Source organism: Chiloscyllium plagiosum, unplaced genomic scaffold (assembly GCF_037043375.1).
Source record: "Chiloscyllium plagiosum isolate Xiang-an unplaced genomic scaffold, Cpla_swu_hap1 HiC_scaffold_9, whole genome shotgun sequence".
Classification (NCBI taxonomy): domain Eukaryota; kingdom Metazoa; phylum Chordata; class Chondrichthyes; order Orectolobiformes; family Hemiscylliidae; genus Chiloscyllium; species Chiloscyllium plagiosum.
In genome coordinates, this window is record NW_028270147.1 from 94,467,346 (window position 1) to 94,487,093 (window position 19,748).

At 49.3% G+C, this 19,748-nt stretch overlaps 1 protein-coding gene across 2 annotated transcripts in view; it reads right to left on the reverse strand.

The window, feature by feature from the left end:
- The window catches only part of LOC122548313 (pre-B-cell leukemia transcription factor 1-like), a 214,646-nt gene extending 196,365 nt beyond the window's left edge, over positions 1-18,281 (reverse strand). Inside the window, exon 1 of one of the 2 annotated variants that reach the window (XM_087990288.1) lies at positions 18,072-18,281. The gene's annotated coding sequence lies outside the window, so the exon portion shown is untranslated. The remainder of the gene's footprint in view (positions 1-18,071) is intronic. The other variant, XM_087990287.1, reaches the window with a different exon arrangement.
- Positions 18,282-19,748: the final 1,467 nt, after the last annotated feature.

Here is a 19,748-nt window from a genome sequence, read left to right on the forward strand (position 1 = left end):
TTCCTCTGGCAGCCCATTCCATACACGTACCACCCTCTGTGAGGAAATGTTGCCCCTAAGGTCCCTATTATATCTTTCCCCTCTCACCCCAAACCTATGTCCTCTATCTAGTTCTGGACTCCTCCACCCCAGGGAAAAGACCATGTCTATCTATCCTATCCATGCCCCTCGTGAGTTTATAAACCTCTATGAGGTCACCCCTCAGCCTCCGACGCTCCAGGGAAAACAGCCCCAGCCTGTTCAGCCTCTCCCTGTAGCTCAAATCCTCCAACCCTGGCAACATCCTTGTAAATCCTCTCTGAACCCTTTCAAGTTTCAAAACATTGGCGCTGCAAAGTCAATGCCTCTGATTATCCCGCACCATGTTTGCTAACCAATGGGCAATCGACCAATATCCGACAGCTCTCTGTCAAACCCATGTCAAAACCTGCTCTGTAACAATCTGAGAGGAAGCTCATCTCTCAGTCTAACACACCCCTGGCTACAGGCCGAAACCAGCTGGGCACCAGTGCACGTTCCTGTGGGTTTTCGTCCCAGTCCAGGACCACCCTCACTCCCTCCGACCTGCAGCAACATACGTTTCACCCCAGACACAAGTCTCCTTCTGGCTTTAAGACACGGAATCACAATTCAGACTGTTCCAAGTTGGTTGGTCGGCACGTCGGCTCTGCCTGTTGCAAATAATAATCTGGCATTTCCCGGAAGGCCTTTGCCAGTATTTGGCCCGTATCCCGCTAAACCCTTCCTGTTCATGTACCCATCAAGATGCCTGTTAAATGCTGCCACTGCACCACTTCCTCAGGCAGCTCATTGCAAGGTGCAACACAGGAGGCTGCAAAATCAAGGTGAGAGCCCAGGCTCTCAGGGGTAATGTACCGGCCCGGACAGAGGATTGGCTGACTGGCGGAAGGTAGAGAGTGGGGATAAAGGGATCTTTTCAGGATGGCAGCCAGTGACTAGTGGAGTTCTTCAGAAGTCTGTGTTGGGACCACAACTATTCACGTTTTATCTTAATGATCTGGACGAAGGGACTGAGGGCACTGTTGCTAAGTTTGTAAACGACACAAAGTTAAATGGAGGGACAGGCTGCGTTGAGGAAGGCTGCAGAAGGACTTGGACAGGCTAGGGGAGGTGGGCAAAGAAGTGGCAGGCGGAATACAACATGGGAACCTGTAAGGTTCTGCACTTTGGTAGGAAGAATAGAGGCTTAAACAGTTCAGGATTCTCTGAAAGATTAAAGTGCAGGCTCAGTTCTCAGTCAGGAAGGCAAGTACAATGTCAGCACTGGTTTCAAGAGGACTGAAATACAAGAGCAGAAATGTGCTGCCGAGGCTGTACAAGACTCTGGTCAGATTGGAAGATTGTGAGCGGTTTTGGGTACTGTATCTGGAGAATGGTATGTTGGTGTTGGACAGGGTTCAGAGGAGGGACACCAGAACGATGCTGAGAATGAAGGGCATGTTCATGTGAAGAGCGTTTGGTGACGTTGGATCTGTACTCGATAGAGTTTAGAAGGATTAGGAGGGAATCCCATGGAAACTTGGTGAATACTGAGAGGCCTGGATAGAGTGGATGTGGAGAAGATGTTTCCATTAGTAGGAGAGGCTGGGGACCCAAAGGCATAGCCTCAGGGTGAAGGGATAACCCATTACAGCTGAAATGAGGAGGAATTTCTTCAGCCAGAGGGTGGTGGAACTGTGGAACTCATTGCTACAGAGGGCAGTGGAGGCCAAGTCACTGAGTGTATTTACCACAGAGATAGATAGGTTCTTATTGGTAAGGGGATCAAGGCTGATGGGTGGAAGGCAGGAGGATGGAGTTGAGAAACGTATTGGCCATGACCAAATAATGCAGCAGACACAATGAGCCAGTTCAGACCAGCACTGAGATTTCATGATGAAGGGCTTTTGCCTGAAACGTCGATTTTCCTGCTCCTCGGATGCTGCCTGACCTGCTGTGCTTTGCCAGCACCGCTCTAATCTCGACTCTAATCTCCAGCATCTGTAGTCCTCACTTTTGCCTACATTGGCATTTGTGCCAACCGGCTGGGCACTGAAGTAACTGCTGCATTGCCTACACGACAATGGGGCTTACAACTCAAAACCACTTCGGTCGCCGCAAAGGGCCTGCGGATTTCCGGAGGTTGTGAAAGCCTCACAATTACTACACCACAATTTCCTTTCTGGGTTTCGGTCTTTGAGGCTGGATCCGACACAGCAGGAAGGCATCATGCTGTGAGCGACAAATATTGAAAAGGGGGTGCGTGAGAGCAAACAGGCGACCCTCCTACACAGAACCAGGTCAATGGATAATTGATAAACAGCAAATAACCAATCAAATCCTCAACTGAGAGGCCTGGGCTAGTATAGTCATACAGTCATACAGCATGGAAACAGATCCTTCGGTCCAACCCGTCCATGCCGACCAGATATCCGAAATTAAACTAGTCCCATTTGCCAGCACACGGCCCATATCCCTCCAAACCCTTCCTAGCCATATACCCATCCAAATGCCTTTTATATGTTGTAATTGTACCAGCCTCCTCCACTTCCTCTAGCAGCTCATTCCATACACGTACCACCCTCTGTGTAAAAACGTTACCCCTGAGGTCCCTTTTATGTTTTTTCCCTCTCACCCTAAACCTATGCCTTTTAGTTCTGGACTCCCCCACCCCAGGAAAAGATCTTGTTTATTTACCCTATCCATGCCCCTCATGATTTTGTAAACCTCTGTAAGGTCACCCCTCAGCCTCCGACGCTCCAGGGAAAACAGCCCCAGCCTGTTCAGCCTCTCCCTGTGGCTCAAATCCTCCAACCCTGGCAACATCCTTGTAAATCTTTTCTGAATCCTTTCAAGTTTCACAACATCTTTCCGATAGGAAGGAGACCAGAATTGCATGCAATATTCCAACAGTGGCCTAACCAATGTCCTGTACAGCCGCAACATGACCTCCCAACTCCTGTACTCAATACTCTGACCGATAAAGGAAAGCATACCAAACGCCTTCTTCACTATCCTATCTACCTGCGACTCCACTTTCAAGAAGCTATGAACCTGCACTCCAAGGTCTCTTTGTTCAGCAGCATCTTACCAATGAGTGTATAAGTCCTGCCCTGATTTGCCTTTCCAAAATGCAGCACCTCGCATTTATCTGAATTAAACTCCATCTGCCATTCCTCGGCCCACTGGCCCATCTGGTCATGGTTGTACACTGACGTAACCTCCTTCACTGTCCACTATACCTCGGGGGGAGGTGGTATTGTGATTTCACCTCTGCACTAGTAAAGCAGAGTCCCAGCTTAAATCCTTTGAGATACAGTTTCAACACTTATCACCATTAAAGTTAATAAATTTGAAAACTCCTAGAATTGAAATCTTGTCTCACAATAAACAGCATTGATTGTGGTGAAAATCCATCTGGTTCACCACGTCCTTTCACAGTCAGAAACCCACTGTCCTTATGTAATCTGGCTATAAGTGGTTGCCTTTTAACCACTCTCTGGGGCAATTAGGGATGGGTAACAGATACTGCTGAGCCAGTGAGGCCCCTCACCCCATGAATGATTTTCAGAGGTTCTCGTGTCTTTGCAAATCCCTTGGCATTATTTAAGAAACGGCCAGGAGTTGTCTTAAATGCCAGAATGATTCGAAGAACTGCAGATCTGAGACAATAACCGAAAGTGCTGGAGAAACTCAGCAGGTCTGGCAGCATCCACAGACAAGAGAGAGAAAGAGAGTTAATGTTTCTGGGCCACTGGACTAGAAACATTGACAATCTTCTTTCAAAACGACTGGTTAACCACGTGCCTTTATGGCGCTCCCCATCATGAACAATAACCATCTGGAAAGTTCCATTGCATTGTATATTTTACTTTGATCAAAAACTGCGTGAATCCATGTAAGATTCTATAAATCCGTTTTTTTAGATTAAAATCAGTCTGACCATTGGGGCACAGACAGTCTCACACAAGGCAGCTTGCACCTTCAATACATTACTTGGGCCAACATGACACCAATTGTTAAAGTTCACTTGAGAATGTAACTTTTAAAAAACGTTTTTGCGATTGACACATGGAAGAACTGAAAAGACACAGCCATTCTAACAGACGAGAGACTTAACAAACAATCCAGGTCGTTTTCAATATATAATTTCAGTTACATCACACTGTAACCTTTTGCTATAAATTCTGTGTCTTACAGGCTTACACTCCACAACCACCTGATGAAGGAGCGGCGCTCCGAAAGCTAGTGCTTCCAAATAAACCTGTTGGACTATAACCTGGTGTTGTGTGATTTTTAACTTGGAAAGCACCAGACAGACTCACGCCGAAGTGAATGTGGAAAACAAAATGAGGGATGACAAAATTTGAGGTCTCTTCTTGCTTATTCTTCAAAGGGAAGATGATCGTGTCCATCGTTGAGTGTGTGTTTGGGCTCTGTTGGGTACCCAAGTGCCCGAAACGTCGATTTTCCTGCTCCTCGGATGCTGCCTGACCTGCTGTGCTTTTCCAGCACCGCTCTGATCCTACTCAGGTGATCACTAAGGCCAGAGCAGGGTACAGCGGATAATTGAATTCCTGTCTAGGGAATTCCTATCCCTGTATTTTCTCTGCCTTTGACACGCGGAGCTTTTGAACAAGGGCGCGCCAGTCGTTATTTGGCTGCGAGGTGTGGTGATCCTGGGAAATCTCTCGCAGCCCTCGAAGTCGGTTTCAAAGCTCAGGCGAGCCTCCAGAATGGATCCGTATAGCACTTCCTATAACCGCCATGAGGAGGCATCCCAGACCCACGCTGTCCAGAGCAGCGTTTTGACCAGCCCAGCCCAGCTGTGACCGTCTCAATGTGGCGCGGGTGTTCGGCAGGCCAGCTCGGCTCAGCGTTTGCTGCTGAGGCCTGATTTCCAGAAGCTTCTGAAGATGGCTCGTGTGAGCGTGGCTGAGGTTCTTGGCATGAATCGGTTACACAGACCAAGACTCACCTGCAAGTGGAAGGGCAGGACCAAATGGGGATTGCGGTCACAGAGTTAGACAGCACGTAAACACACCCTTTCATCCAACTCATCCACGCCGACCAAACTTCCCAAACTAAAATAGCCCCCTGTAGCAAAAGATATTGGTCCAAAAATTTCTTAAATGTTGTAACTGTACCCGCATCTTCCACGAGCAGTTCGTTGCATGTACGAACCACCCTCTGTGTTTGCCCCTCAGGTCCCTTATAAAGTTTTCTCCTCTCGCCTTAAAGTATGCCCCGTAGTTTTGAACCTCCCCACCCTGGGGAAACGACCTTTGCTATTCACCTTATCTCTGCCCCTCATCATTTTATAAACCTCTCTGAGGTCACCCTCAGCCACCTTCTTCGAAAACAAACTCCCAGCCTATTCTTAAAACTCGAACCCTCCAGTCCTGGCAACGTCCAGGTGAATCTTATCCGAACCCTCTCCAATTTAATAGTAATCTTCCTATAACAGGGTGACCAGAATTGTGCACTGTGCTCCAAAAGTGGCCTTGCCAGCAGTTTCTCCAGCTGCGATATGATGTCCTAACTCCAATATTCAATGCTCTGACCAATGAAGGCAAGTCTGCTGAACGTCTTCTTCACCAACCTGTCTATCTGTGACACAATTTTCAAAGAAATATGTAGATTAGATTACTTACAGTGTGGAAACAGGCCCTTCGGCCCAACAAGTCCAAACCGACCCGCCGAAGAGCAACCCACCCAGACCCATTCCCCTACATTTACCCCTTCACCTAACACTACGGGCAATTTAGCATGGTCAATTCACCTAACCTGCACATCTTTGGACTGTAGGAGGAAACCGGAGCACCCGGGGGAAACCCACACAGACACGGGGAGAATGTGCAAACTCCACACAGTCAGTTGCCTGAACCCCTCGGTCTCTCTGTTGGACAACATCACCCAGGGTCCTACTATTAACCGTATAAGTCATATTCTTGTTTGTTTTACCAAAATGCAATATCCAAATTAAACTCCATCCGCCACTCCTCAGCCCATTGATCAAGATCTCTTGGTAATCTTAGATAACCATCTTCACTGCCCACTATACCACCAATCTTGGTGTCATCCCCAAACTTACAAACCCTGCCTCCTAAATTCTCATCCAAATCATTTATGACCAACAACATGGACCCAGCACTGGTCCCAGTGGTCACAGGCCTCTGGCCTGAAAAACAACCTCCCACCACCACCCTCTGTCTCCTACCATCAATTTTGTGTCCAACTGGCAAGCTCTCCTTGAATCTTGTATGATCTAACTTTGTTAATTAGTCCATCATCTTGTCAAAGACTTTACAAAGTTCATGTAGACAATGTCTACTGCTCTTTTTAGAGGCGAGGCAGTCCGTCATAGCGCTTACTTTTGATATTCTGGGTGACACCAAACTCACCAACACCTTCCAAACCCATGACCACCTCCATCCAGAAGGTCAAAGGCAGCAGATACATGGGAACACTATCACCTGCAAGCTCCCCTCCATGCCACTCACCAACCTGACCTGGAAACTCACTGCCACCCGGGTCAAAATCCCAGAAGTCCCCTCCCAGGGAGCCGTGGGTCCACCGACAGCACAGGGACAGCAGTGGTTCAAGAAGGCAGCACCACCACCATGTTCTCAAGGGCAACCAGGAACGGACAAGAAATACTGGCCAGTCAGCAGCGCCAACGTCCCATGAGTCAATCACAAGTAATGGCCCAAATGCGTCACTTTTGTTTTTGCAACGTTACGTTTTGCTGGTCTGGGTCAATGCCACTGTTAAAATTGAACCCCTACCTAGAACATCCAATGGAATCTCAATTCAATAAGATCTTAAATTTGTATTCATTCACGGGATGTGGGCATCTCTGGCTAAGCCAGCATTTATTACAAACCCATAACTGCCCAGAGGGCAGTTACGAGTCAACCACATTGCTTGTGAGTCTGGAGTCACAGGTCGGCCAGACCAGGTAAGGTTTAGTCAACCTGATGTATTGGCAATGGATTCATGGTCTTCATTAGACTTTTAATTCCAGATTTTTGTTGAATTCAAATTTCCCCATTTGCTGTGGCAGGATTCAAACCCGAACCCAGAACATTACCTAGGTCTCCGGATTAATGGTTTGGTGATAATACAATTAGGGCTTTGTCTCCCTCTGAATTGAAACTAATATCCATTGTTACAAACACCCATCTGGCTCATTGATGCCCTTTGGGAAAGGAAATCTGCCATCCATCCCTGGTCTGGCCTACATGTGGCTGAGATGTGGTTCGTTACCCTGTGAAGGAATCAACCAGGCAACCCTGACCAAGGGCAATTAAGGACGGGCAGCAAACGGAGCCAAACTTCACCACGACCGGCTCTACAAACCATCAGTAATTGCTAGTGCCAATCTCTGGCTGTTTTTCCCCAGAGCCCAATCCGAGTAGGCATCCAATGTCCTCTTGAAGGCCTCAGGGAAGAGGCAGCATTGACAGCAAGGGTCACAAACACAGAGCACGCCGTCGGTAACTCCGAGAGGGATTGGCATTCAAGGGGAGGAGCAGCACGGATCCGGGAGGTGGGAATTCAATCAAGGTCTTCAGCAAAGTTGGAGAGAAGGGGTTATAGTTGGGGTTAGGGAAGTCATTGGACATATTTTGGAGGACGGCTAGTTTCTCCAGCCAGACTTGGGGATGGACGGGGAAACTAACTGTCCAGCAAAATACACTCAACGACTCCCGACCTCGACGCAACTTGATGGACCTCAGATCGAAATGTCCAAAGTCAGGCCAACAACTGAGAGTGTCCGGGGTCAAAGGTGAAGATGAGGGAACGATGAAGAAACAGCCACAGAAGCAACGTGCGACACAGGGTCGAGGGTCAAAGAGGTCATTGTCTCTCATGGAGGGGATCAAGAGGGTCTAAAATGGCTGCCCCTGCAGAAATAGTTTGGGTCTTTAAAAGGACCTTAATATGTACAAAGGCCTCAGTTTATCCTGATAGAAGACTTTGTAGTGATGAGAAAAGGAGTAGGATTCAGTTTTTAATGTCCCATGCACTTCAATCCCGTCTCTTACACCCTGCTCTCACTATCCACTTAACGCTGGACCCTCACTTTGCTTCACTCCTGATACCGTTTGACGAATAAACTCAGCTCCATTCCAAGGCTGTCTGTAAAGTGGCAAGCGAAAAGAAAAATCTGTTTAGCGAAAGAATCCATCTTGGCTGAGTAATATACGTGTGGAGCCTTTACAAGTCAGGTCTAATAAAGTTTAAACAACCACAGTGGGCCACTAAAGCGTGCGGGCCAGGTTCCCAGGACAGCCAAAGGGAAGCCTTGTCACTGTAAATAGATTCATTGTGAACTGGCCTCATAAACTTTTATATCAGGGAACTGGCTTTCAAAGCCATGCGATTTTCCACTTTGGGGCCAATCTGTCAATCTTTACGAGGAAGCAAGACAATATTCTTCAGATCACTTAGTCTTAGAGGCATTGTATGTGCTGTCCCTGCACCATATACTTGATGTAGACAGTGTACAGGGAGCCTTGCTCTGTGTCTAAGCCCCTACAGTCCCTGTCCTGGGAGCACCTTATGCCAATAGTGTAGAGAGAGCTCTACGGCTTATCTAACCCCGTGCTGTCCCAGTCCTGGGAGTGTTTGAAGGGGAACAGTGTAGAGGGAGCTTTACTCTGTATCTAACCCTGTGCTGTCCCTGTCCTGGGAGTGTTTGAAGGGGAACAGTGTAGAGGGAGCTTTACTCTGTATCTAACCCCGTGCTGTCCCTGTCCTGGGAGTGTTTGATGGGGACAGTGTAGAGGGAGCTTTACACTGTATCTAACCCCGTGCTGTTCCTGTCCTGGGATTGTTTGATGGGGGACAGTGTAGAGGAAGCTTTACTCTGTGTCTAACCCCATGCTGTCCCTGTCCTGGGAGTGTTTGATGGGGACAGTGTAGAAGGAGCTTTACTCTGTATCTAACCCTGTGCTGTCCCTGTCCTGGGAGTGTTTGATGGGGACAGTGTAGAGGGAGCTTTACTCTGTATCTAACCCCGTGCTGTCCCTGTCCTGGGAGTGTTTGATGGGGACAGTGTAGAGGGAGCTTTACTCTGTATCTAACCCCGTGCTGTCCCTGTCCTGGGAGTGTTTGATAGGGACAGTGTAGAGGGAGCTTTACTCTGTATCTAACCCCATGCTGTCCCTGTCCTGGGAGTGTTTGATGGGGACCGTGTAGGGGGAGCTTTACTCTGTATCTAACCCCGTGCTGTGCCTGTCCTGGGAGTGTTTGTTGGGGACAGTGTAGAGGGAGCTTTACTCTGTATCTGACCCCAAGCTGTCGCTGTCCTGGGAGTGTTTGATGGGGACAGTGTAGAGAGAGCTTTACTCTGTATCTAACCCCGTGCTGTCCCTGTCCTGGGAGTGTTTGATGGGGACAGTGTAGAGAGAGCTTTACTCTGTATCTAACCCCGTGCTGTCCCTGTCCTGGGAGTGTTTGATGGGGACAGTGTAGAGAGAGCTTTACTCTGTATCTAACCCCGTGCTGTCCCTGTCCTGGGAGTGTTTGATGGGGACAGTGTAGAGAGAGCTTTACTCTGTATCTAACCCCGTGCTGTCCCTGTCCTGGGAGTATTTGATGGGGACAGTGTAGAGGGAGCTTTACTCTGTATCTAACCCCGTGCTGTCCCTGTCCTGGGAGTGTTTGATGGACCCACATCTCACCCCCGGACTTCCTTTGGTCTTTGCGGTGTTCCAACGGTGCCAAGTGCTGGCAAATGGGACTAGATTAATTTCGGATGTCTTGAGTTAGACTGAAGGGTCTGCTTCCGTGCTGTACATCTCCGTGACTCTATGACTCTGTGACAGACACTTATCCCCTCAAGGCTCGACCTGACTGGGGAACCGGTTACCCCAGTGACCGGGCGCTGCGCAAATGCAAAGTTATTGTCACGTGGGCGGTGGATGAATCGCCAATCAAGGGGTCCGATAGGGAGGTAAACGTGTTTTGGGGTGGGGTGAACGGAATGTGGAAAGGAAGTTTCCTCTTGGGATACAATCTAGAACTAGGCAACCCATAAAGAGACAAGGAGACTTTAATATAGTCATAGGGATGTACAGCACAGACACAGACCTTTTCAGTCCAACCCGTCCATGCCGACCAGATATCCCAATCTAGTCCCATTTGCCAGCTCCTGGCCCATATCCCTCCAAACCCTTCTTATTCATATACCCATCCAGATGCCTTTTAAATGCTGTAATTGTACCAGCCTCCACCACATCCTCTGGCAGCTCATTCCATATACGTACCACCCTCTACATGAAAACGTTGCCCCTTATATCTTACCCCTCTCACCCTAAACCTATGTCCTCTAGTTCTAGACTGCCCCCCCCCCCCACCCCAGGGAAAATACCTTGTCTATTTATCCTATCCCTGCCCCTCATGATTTTATAAACCTCTATAAGGACACCCCTTAGGGTTCCCCTGAAACATGTTCCTGGGTCTTTCTTGTTTGTGTCTCTGTATGCCAACTCCCTTTGAATGTTTGGGTGTTTTTCTGTCAGGGGGCCTAATTGCCGTGACAACAGTTGAGGGTGGGCCTTTGCCTTTTTTTTCAGGCCTACCTGCCATTCTGCATCCCCACCTCCAGCAATCAGGGGCCCGCAGGATCGGAGGCACGGGATCTCATCACCATGGGCAACGCCAGGAGAAGTACAAGAGAGATTAATCCCAAGTGGCACACCACGAGTACAACGGGCAATGAGCAGAGGAGGGCTCCCATCAAAAACCATCCCCCGGGTGAGCTCCACTTGACTCACAGTTGCCGAGTGAGATGAGACAAGTTACCATCCCTGCCAACTGACATCAGTCTGTGTGTCCCTCCATCTCTCTCTCGGTCTCATCCTTCATCACCCCTTCATTTCTTTTCTCAATTGCCTTGGAGTCAACCGCAGCGCACAGACAACACAGCTGGCAGAACCACTGACAACAACGCTGTTTTGCATTTAGGTAGAACCTTTTGCCGTGCCCGAGGCCCTTCACAGGGGCAGGAGGAGGCCATTCAGCCCTTTGACCCTGCTCCCCCATTCAATAAGATGGTGGCTGATCATACAAACTCAGTCCCCCTGTTCCTGTTTTCTCCCCATAACCTTTGATCCCTTCAGCCCTAAGAGCTATACCTAGTTCTTTCTTGAAAGCATTTAATGTTTTGGCCCTGACCCACTTTCTGTGGCAGAGAATTCCACAGGCTCCCCACTCTCTGGGTGAAGACATCTCTCCCCATCTCAGTCCATAATGCTATATCCTTAAGACTGTGACCCGGTCATCTTCCTGGGTTTACCTTGTCTAGTCCTGTTAGAACTTTATAGCTTTCATTTTACTAAATTCCAGCGAATACAGTCCTTACTCACCCAGTCCTTACTCTTTTCAGAGGTGAGTCCTGCCATCCCAGGAACCAGTCTGGTAAACCTTTGTCACGCTCCCTCTGTAACCAGAGCATCCTCCCTCAGACAGGGAGACCCAAACTGCACACAATACACCAGGTGTGGTCTCAGCAAGGGCTGTGTCCATTTGCAGCAAGACATCCCTGCTCCTGGACTCGAATCCTCTCCCTATGAAGGCCAAAGTACCATTTACCTCCTTCACCGCCCGCTGCTCCGCACGCTGACTTTCAGTGACACCCAGGTCCCATTGCACTTCCCCATTTCCAACCTATAATAGGGTCATCAGACCCAATTTAACCCCTCTGGTGTTAATAGTCAGATGATCCAAAGCATAGTGGAAGAGGCTTTAGGGAGCGTATTAAAGGAGGCAAGCTAGGAACAAGGAAGAGAGGTGTAGGAACTACATTTCACAGCTTGTCAAACCAGCAGCTGATGTTAAAGCTGACAGTAAAATCCTGTCATATGCTGGGACCTAAAATGGAGGGCTCTCCTGGCATCAGTTACATCAGCTGAGGGATTCAGTACATTTGGAATAACATGCTGGGTCTCGATTATAACAACCAGGAAACTACCCAACCGCTGTTCAACTGATCAAACCCATCCCATTCACCAGTGGCCTTCAGTGGATGTTAATCTGCTTACCTGGTCTGGCCTTCCTGTGACTCCAGACCCCACAGTGATGGGGCTGGCTCTGGAATGGTCCAGCCAGGTGACACAGTCTATCAAGGAAGGAAGGCATTGGAACATGCCTACTCCACAGCAGCTGAAGGAGCTGTGTCCTTCACCATCTATAGGGCACTTAGAGATGAGCACTGAATGCTAGCAACATCTCGCGAGGTTTCGCATTTTGGTAAAACAAACAAGTGCAGGGCTTATATAATCAAAAGCAAGGCCTCGGGAAGTGTTGTAGGTCAGAGAGACCTAATACCAGGTCCATAATTCTTTGAAGTTTACATCAGAAGTAGATAGGACATTTCGCTCAGACCTTTGTGTGTAAGAATTGGGATGTTACATTAAGGTTGTAAGGGATGTCAATGAGGCCTCTTCTAGAGCACTGTGTCCAGTTGTGGTCTCCCTGTTATAGGAAGGATATTATTAAAGCTGGAGAAAGTTCAGAAGAGATTTACAAGGAATGAAGGGCTTGAGTTATAAGGAGAGACTGGATAGGCCGGGATTTCTTTCACTGGAGGGTAGGAGGTTGGGGATGACCTGATAGAGTTTGTAATATCATGAGGGGTACAGATAAGGTGAATGTCTTTTCCCAGGGTGGGGGATTTCAAAACGAGAGAGCATATTCTTAAGGTGACAAGAGAAAGGCACAAAGGGGCAACTTTTTAACCACAGAGAGAGGTTTGTGTGTGGAATGACCTTCCAGAGGAAGTGGTGGGTGTGAGTACAATTACAACATTTAAAAGATATTTGGATAAGTACACGAATAGGAAAGGTTTGGAGGGATCTCGGCCGAGCGCAGGCAGCTGGGACTATGGTCGGTATGAACAGGTTGGACCGAAAGGTCTCTTTCCATGCTCTATGACTCCATGACTTGTAGACAAGGCTCTTGTGTCATCATCAGATGTCCAGTTTGACCCTGAGACAAGTGTCTTGCACCCTACTGCCCCCGTACACCAAGAGCAACCAACTCCACAACTGTTTGGCAAACTTCACCCCCCAGCTCTACCCAGGGTGCTGTTGGGACATCCCATATCCATATCTTCATTCACTCTGTACTCCAGTATTCCAACCCAGTCCTGTCCGGCTTCCCATCTTGCCCCCTGCACTGCACCCTCTCCTCACACACGGGGTCCACCTACCTCATAGATGTCAGCCATGTCAAGGAATGGGGGTGATTTCTTTTTGGCATTCTCAACCTCAGAGGGCTGCAGAGTCTCAGTCACTGGGTAGGTTCAAGTCACAAGCTGATGGATTCCTGAAAATCAATGTCCTCATTCAGGTACAACGCAGGGAAATGGCGTAGAGGTGGACAACCAGCTGAGATCTTCTGGAATGGCGGGACAGGCTCGAGGGGCTGAATGGCCTTCCCCCGAGTCTATATTCAATGGGCTGAACAGCCTCCTCTTGTTCCTAAATGCATATCTCAACCCGGCTTGCTTCCTTTCTGTCCACATCGCTGACCCTCACTCCGGAATAATCCATTGGCTCCAATGCCTTGGAAATGGAATCCTGGTCAGGTATGCCATGCGATGAGACCAGGCAGTGCCCTTCCCTCGCTGACAGGCGGACGGCTGACCAAGTCGTGAAGGAACATAGGTCCCTCTTCCCACCCTCTCCAAGATGGCATTAGTAAAATCCCATGGCGTCATTTCTAAGAAAAGGCAGGACGCTGTTCACCCATGCCCTGCCTGATGCCAATGCCAACCAAGCGGGCTCAAGCATGGTGCCATTGGTGGGAGCTGGCTGTGTATGCAAATTGGCATTCTGGATAAAGTAACTGGTCATCAAGCACTGTGGGACCTACTAAGTCCTTTACAATCCCCTCCAGTGTGAAATCAGGTCATTCGGCCCAACAACTCCAAACCTCAAAAGAGCATCCTAACCAGACCAACCCCAACCTTGCATTTCCCATGGCTAACCCACCCAACCTGCAAATTCCTCGACACTATGAGTAATTTAGCCTGGCCAATTCACCTGACCTGCACGTCTTTGGACTGTGGGAGGAAACCGGAGCACCCGGAGGAAACTCACGCAGACACGGGGAGAATGTGCAAACTCCACACAGTCAGTCGCCTGAGGCTGGAATCGAACCCGGGTCCCTGGTGCTGTGAGGCAGCGCTGCTAACCACTGTGCCACCATGCCACCCCTTCTTTCGCACTGGCGGTGCGGTCCAGTTCAGGACAGGCTGACATAGACATTCACAGGATGGCTTCTCAGTTGGCAGCTCCCCTTCCACAGCAACAAGCCAAAGGTGACGGGGGAATAGCAGGACTGCTGTTCGACATGGAGGGGCTGCCTCGCAATCGCTGGGTCCATACACTCTCCAAAGGCAATCAGTCCCCAGTTTCCCTATAACGCTGACTTTAACAGAGGTGCTATACAGTCACTGCCTCGGGTTGAGAGTACCCCTTCCCCTCACAAATGCATCTTCACTTTACCCTGTGACCCTGAACAACCAAGTATCCCAACCCAGTTTCCAGATCATCCCATCGCGATTATGTCGCTGTTTCCTTTTCATTGTTTGAGCTTTGTAAAACCGTTAAATGAAATGAGAACAACAGACACCTCTCTCTCTCTACAGTAGCCACCAAACCTGCTGCATTTCTCCAAGCATGTTTGTTTCAGATTTCCAGCATCCCCTGTGCTTTGCCTTTGTTTGAAACTAGGCACAAGCCCAGGGACGGGCGAGGCTGGCTGCGTGTTTTGGGAGTTTAAAAACCCGAAACCTTTTACGAACATTGGTATCGTGGTCATGTGGGTCCCAGAAATGTGCAGACGAACTGGCACCAAGGTGTGGCTGACACGTGAAGCCGATTGGTCTGGACTCGGGACCATTAACCAATGACAAAGGTCCTGTGCCTGCCCCAAGTGCGATTGGTTGTCAGGTTGTGAACAAGCTCACTCAGGCTGGAAGAGAAACCAGCAGCAGCCAAGAAAATGGCCTCTCGTTTCTCAGCGGTAAGCCACTTTAAACCTATAGAGCGGCTTATCTTGCCTTTAGCAGATCCTGCTTGAATTAGATACCTCAAAGACCTTTCCTGAGCGCCCTTTCACCCCCTCACCTCTTGCAAACTAGAGGTTGCATTTGGAGAAAGGAAGGGTGAGGAAAAATAAACCTTTCAATTTGCAAAACCAACCCGCCAAATCCTGGGATGAAAGACCACGGAAGTGTTTTACCACCTTTCCCACTGCACATCTGTTGTTTTCTCCAGCTGTTTATTTTTGTTTTATCTATGCGCATGGGTGGTTTTGGAGGGTTTTAGCGTCTTACTTTGCTGGGTTCACTTGATTTAGTTTGTTTGCCTCGCGAGCAGCCTCGCCTCTGAAGTGGAAGACCGTGGGTTAAATGTCCCCCCCCCCCCCCCCCCGAGTCCTGGGGCTGGGATGCCACTCCCGGTTGGAGTTCCAAGGGACGTTCTGCGCTGTCGGAGTCACGGAGACCCGGGGAGAGACTGCAAATGGACGCCTTGTGTCAGCCCGCTCAGGCAGACGCGCGAAGGATCTCGGGCAGCCAACGTCCGACTGCTGCACTGACTGCTCTGCAAAGCCGAGGCGCTCCTTGAGATCGCTCGCTAAGCGGCTTTCAGGTCAATCTGAGGTGGTGACAGGGTTCCCCAGGAATGATGGCGGAAGTGCCGACCTCCTCATCGCCCCGACAGCGATGCTCTATCGCAGGCTCCTCTGCGGCAATCGGCCGATTCTTCAAATATCTTTCTCAGCCGGAAGCGCCATTGTGAATTGAACTGCTTTCCCTGGAAACCCGAGTGTAGCAGGCTCGAGAAATGGAAACAGAGTCCCCAGGCTGCCTGTCTGCTGATTGATTTGACTGTTAAATCTGATGTTTCTCCTCCATCTTCATTCTGAATGCACACAACCACACACACACACACTCACTCTCAGAGGCTTCGGCCTACTCTGGGAACATTAGCGGAGCCCAGGGGAGTTTGCCTTCAGATCGGAAATCAGGCAGCAGTCAAAACAAATGAGACAGACTTGGGGGGGGGGGGGGGGGCAGCGTTTGAGAAGTGAGACTGGCAGCTCTCTGCACCAGGCACTGAGTACCAGGGCTGATAGTGGCATAAGCTCAGCACTGCTGTAACTGCCCTGCGCCCTCCACCCCAACAACCTGACATGATGGAGATATGCACAGCAGAGGTAGAGATTAGGGAGGGCGAGATGGTAATATACAGGAACAGGATCAGGCCCCGCTCAAGCCTGCTCCACCATTCAACAGGATCGGGGCTAATCCAACATTCCTCACACCCCCTTTTCCCCGTCGCCATTGCTTCTCTGACTGGTCAAGAATCCACCTCAGCCTTAAGTATAGACAAGGACTCTGCCCCCACAGCTCTCTGGGGCAAGGAGTTCCAGAACCTCACAACCCAAATCCAGTGAAGGAGTCGAGGGGACCTCCTTTCTGAGGAGTGGACGATACAACACCAGGTTTCTAACTGCGCCAGCACTCCCCCCTCGCCTTTCTGTCCTGCATTCACCACTTCATCATCGTCACACAGTCTTTCAGCACAGAAACAGACCCTTCGGTCCAACCAGTCCGTACTGACTGTAATCCCAGGCTAAACTAGTCCCTCCTGCCTGCTCCTGGCCCATATCCTTCCAAGGTAAAAACAAGGGCTGCAGATGCTGGAAACCAGAGTCTAGATCAGAGTGGTGCTGGAAACGCACAGCAGGTCAGGCAGCATCCGAGGAGCAGGAGAATCGACGTTTTGGGCAGAAGCCCTTCCAAACCTTTCCTATTCATGTATCCATCCAAATGTTGCATTGTGCCCACATCCACCACTTCCTCAGAATGTTCATTCCACAGTTGAACCACCCTCTGTGGAAAACAATTTGCTGCTTACGTCTCTTAAACCTCTCCCCTTAAACATACGCCCCCCAGTCTTGAAATTCCCTATCTTAGGGAAAAGACAACTGCCATCAACTATATCTATACCTCTCGTTATTTTATAAACTTCTATCAGTTCACCTCTCAACTTCCTACGCTCCAATGAAAAAAGTCCAGAACTAGAGGGCATAGGTTTAAGGTGAGAGGGGAAAGATATAAAAGAGACCTAAGGGGCAGCTTTTTCACACACAGGGTGGTACGTGTATGGAATGAGCTGCCAGAGGAAGTGGCGGAGGCTGGTACAATTACAACATTTAAGAGGCATTTGGATGGGTATATGAATAGGAAGGGTTTGGAGGGATATGGGCCGGGTGCTGGCAGGTGGGACTAGATTGGGTTGGGATATCTGGTCGGCATGGACGGGTTGGACCGAAGGGTCTGTTTCTATTTTATATATCTCTATGACTCTATGAGTCTAAAAGGCCTCACCAACGCCCTGTACAACCTCAACATAGCATCCCAACTGTTCTATATATCTGATTTATCCCAACACAACATAGGAATGTCACTAGCCTGAAGGCTGCATGGACTTGTTTTTAAATGTACTTTAAAATATCTCCACAGTCACAGGATTTCAGAGGTTCAGCTGCTCTTTTTATTTGTATCTGTTCATGGGATGAAGGTTGCATCACATGGTAGACCAGCATTTATTACCTTTCCCTAAAAGGTGAACCACAATACTGTGGGTCTGAATTCACATGTAAACCAGGCCAGGCAAAGATGGCGGATTCGCCTCCCTGAAGGACATGACTGAACCAGAGGGGCTTTTAACTACCATCAGCGGTGGTTACACGCTCGCCATTAGGCTAGCAATTTTTACGTTGAATTCAAACTTCACCATCTGCCATCTTTAGTGGCATTCGATCATCTGTCCCTCGGTTATTTGGCTGGGGTTTTGAATTTCGAGTCCGGTGACATTACCGCCACACACTGCCTCCCTCCCAACATTACTTCGTCCCTTCCCTTCTGGGAGCTGTTACTTAGTTTTGCTGTCAGAGGCCACCTCAGGGCTTATTCAGTCAAGCGCAGTATCTGCTATTGTAACAGCTTGTCCCACCGCCCCCCCCCCCCTGGCAGCACATACCCAGCATTCTCTGTGTAAGAAAACACTCCAGAGGGAGATGTCGCTGCTACTGAGCCGATGTTTGAAGTGGAAAGGCTCCTGAAGAGGTACAGCAACTTGCCAGACTGCACTGTCACTCCTTAACCCCTGCTCAAAGCCCACACACTGTTCTGGGATCAGAGTCCGGCACAACATTCGGAAAGGGCCAATTCCGAACTCCAAAGGTGGATCATAGGAGGCCAGCCCAACAATTTAATCTGCTTGCAGATGATTTATAACGTCACGAAGCTGACCCAGAGTTTGATTGGTAGAATCATAATATCCCTACAGTGTGGAAACAGGCCCTTCAGCCCGACAAGTTCACACTGACCCTCCGAGACCCATTCCCCTACTGTATTACTCTACATTTCCCCTGACTAATGCACCTAACCCTACACATCCCTGAACACTACGAGCGACTTAGCGTGGCCCATCCACCTAACTTTGGACTGTGGGAGGAGACCCACACAGACACGGGGAGAATGTGCAAACTCCACACAGACAGTTGCCCCAGGGGGGAATTGAACCCGCATCCCTGGTGCCGTGAGGCAGCAGTGCTAACCACTGTGCCACCATGGCGCCCATGGAGAATGGAACTGCATGTGCCGAGGCTAAACTGGACAGGAACTGTATAGCTGGAGACAATTCGAACATGCTGGAGAAACCCAGCAAGTCTGGCAGCCTTTGTAGAGAGAGAGAGAGAGAGAGATAGAATTAACGCTTCCGGTCCAGATGTCTGTCTCAAACCTTCTTTGTTCCAGAGAAAGGTCTTTGGACTCGAAACATTAACTCTGTTCCTCTCTCCACAGATGCTGCCAGACCTGCTGTGTTTCTCCAGCATTCTTTGTGTTTGCTTCCGAATTTCCCACAGCACTTTGCTTGGAGGGCAATGGAAATCGACTTCTTACAACTACAAACAGCAGACAGGATAAGGTCAGCACCAGCAGACAATGTGTGGGCAGAGTGGAAAAGTGTGGTGCTGGAAAAGCACAGCCGGTCAGGCAGCATCCCAGGAGGAGGGGGAGAGTCGACATTTCGGGCATAAGCCCTTCATCAGGAAGGTGTGGGCAGAAACTAGTAGATATTATGTACTGGGGAATCGATAGATACAGATGCTTGCGTTCTTGTGCAACCCTGCCTTATAGAAGAATCACCTTTTGAAACAACGCTGGCGATGTAATCGCAGTACAACCAACACACATTTTAAATGTTTGTGCTTTAGAAATGGCGTCCCCAATTCATGAACCGCGTTACAGCGAATTCCCGTTGACGAAAACGCACGTCACAGCAGAGTGACCTGTACCGTACAATCAGAAACTAACTGAGGTTTGCATCGCTAAGAGGAGTCAAGAGTTACGTGGGACAGCCAAGGGCACGGGAACGAGGGTAGGCCATTCTGCCCCTTACGCCTGTTCTGTGATTCAGTAAGAGCGTGGCTGATCTGACTGCAGCCTCAGCATCACTTTCCAGCCTCCATTCCCCTCCCCTCCCACTTCCTTGGGCTATCAAACTCAGCCCTGAGTCTCCTCAATGACCCATATAGCCTCCACTGTGCCTCAGGGACGAGACACCCAGACACTAATGACCCTGTGGGCCGGGAAAAAAGTTCCCCGGTCTTTAAAAGGGAGACCTCGTAAACTGTGGCCCCTTAGCTCGAGT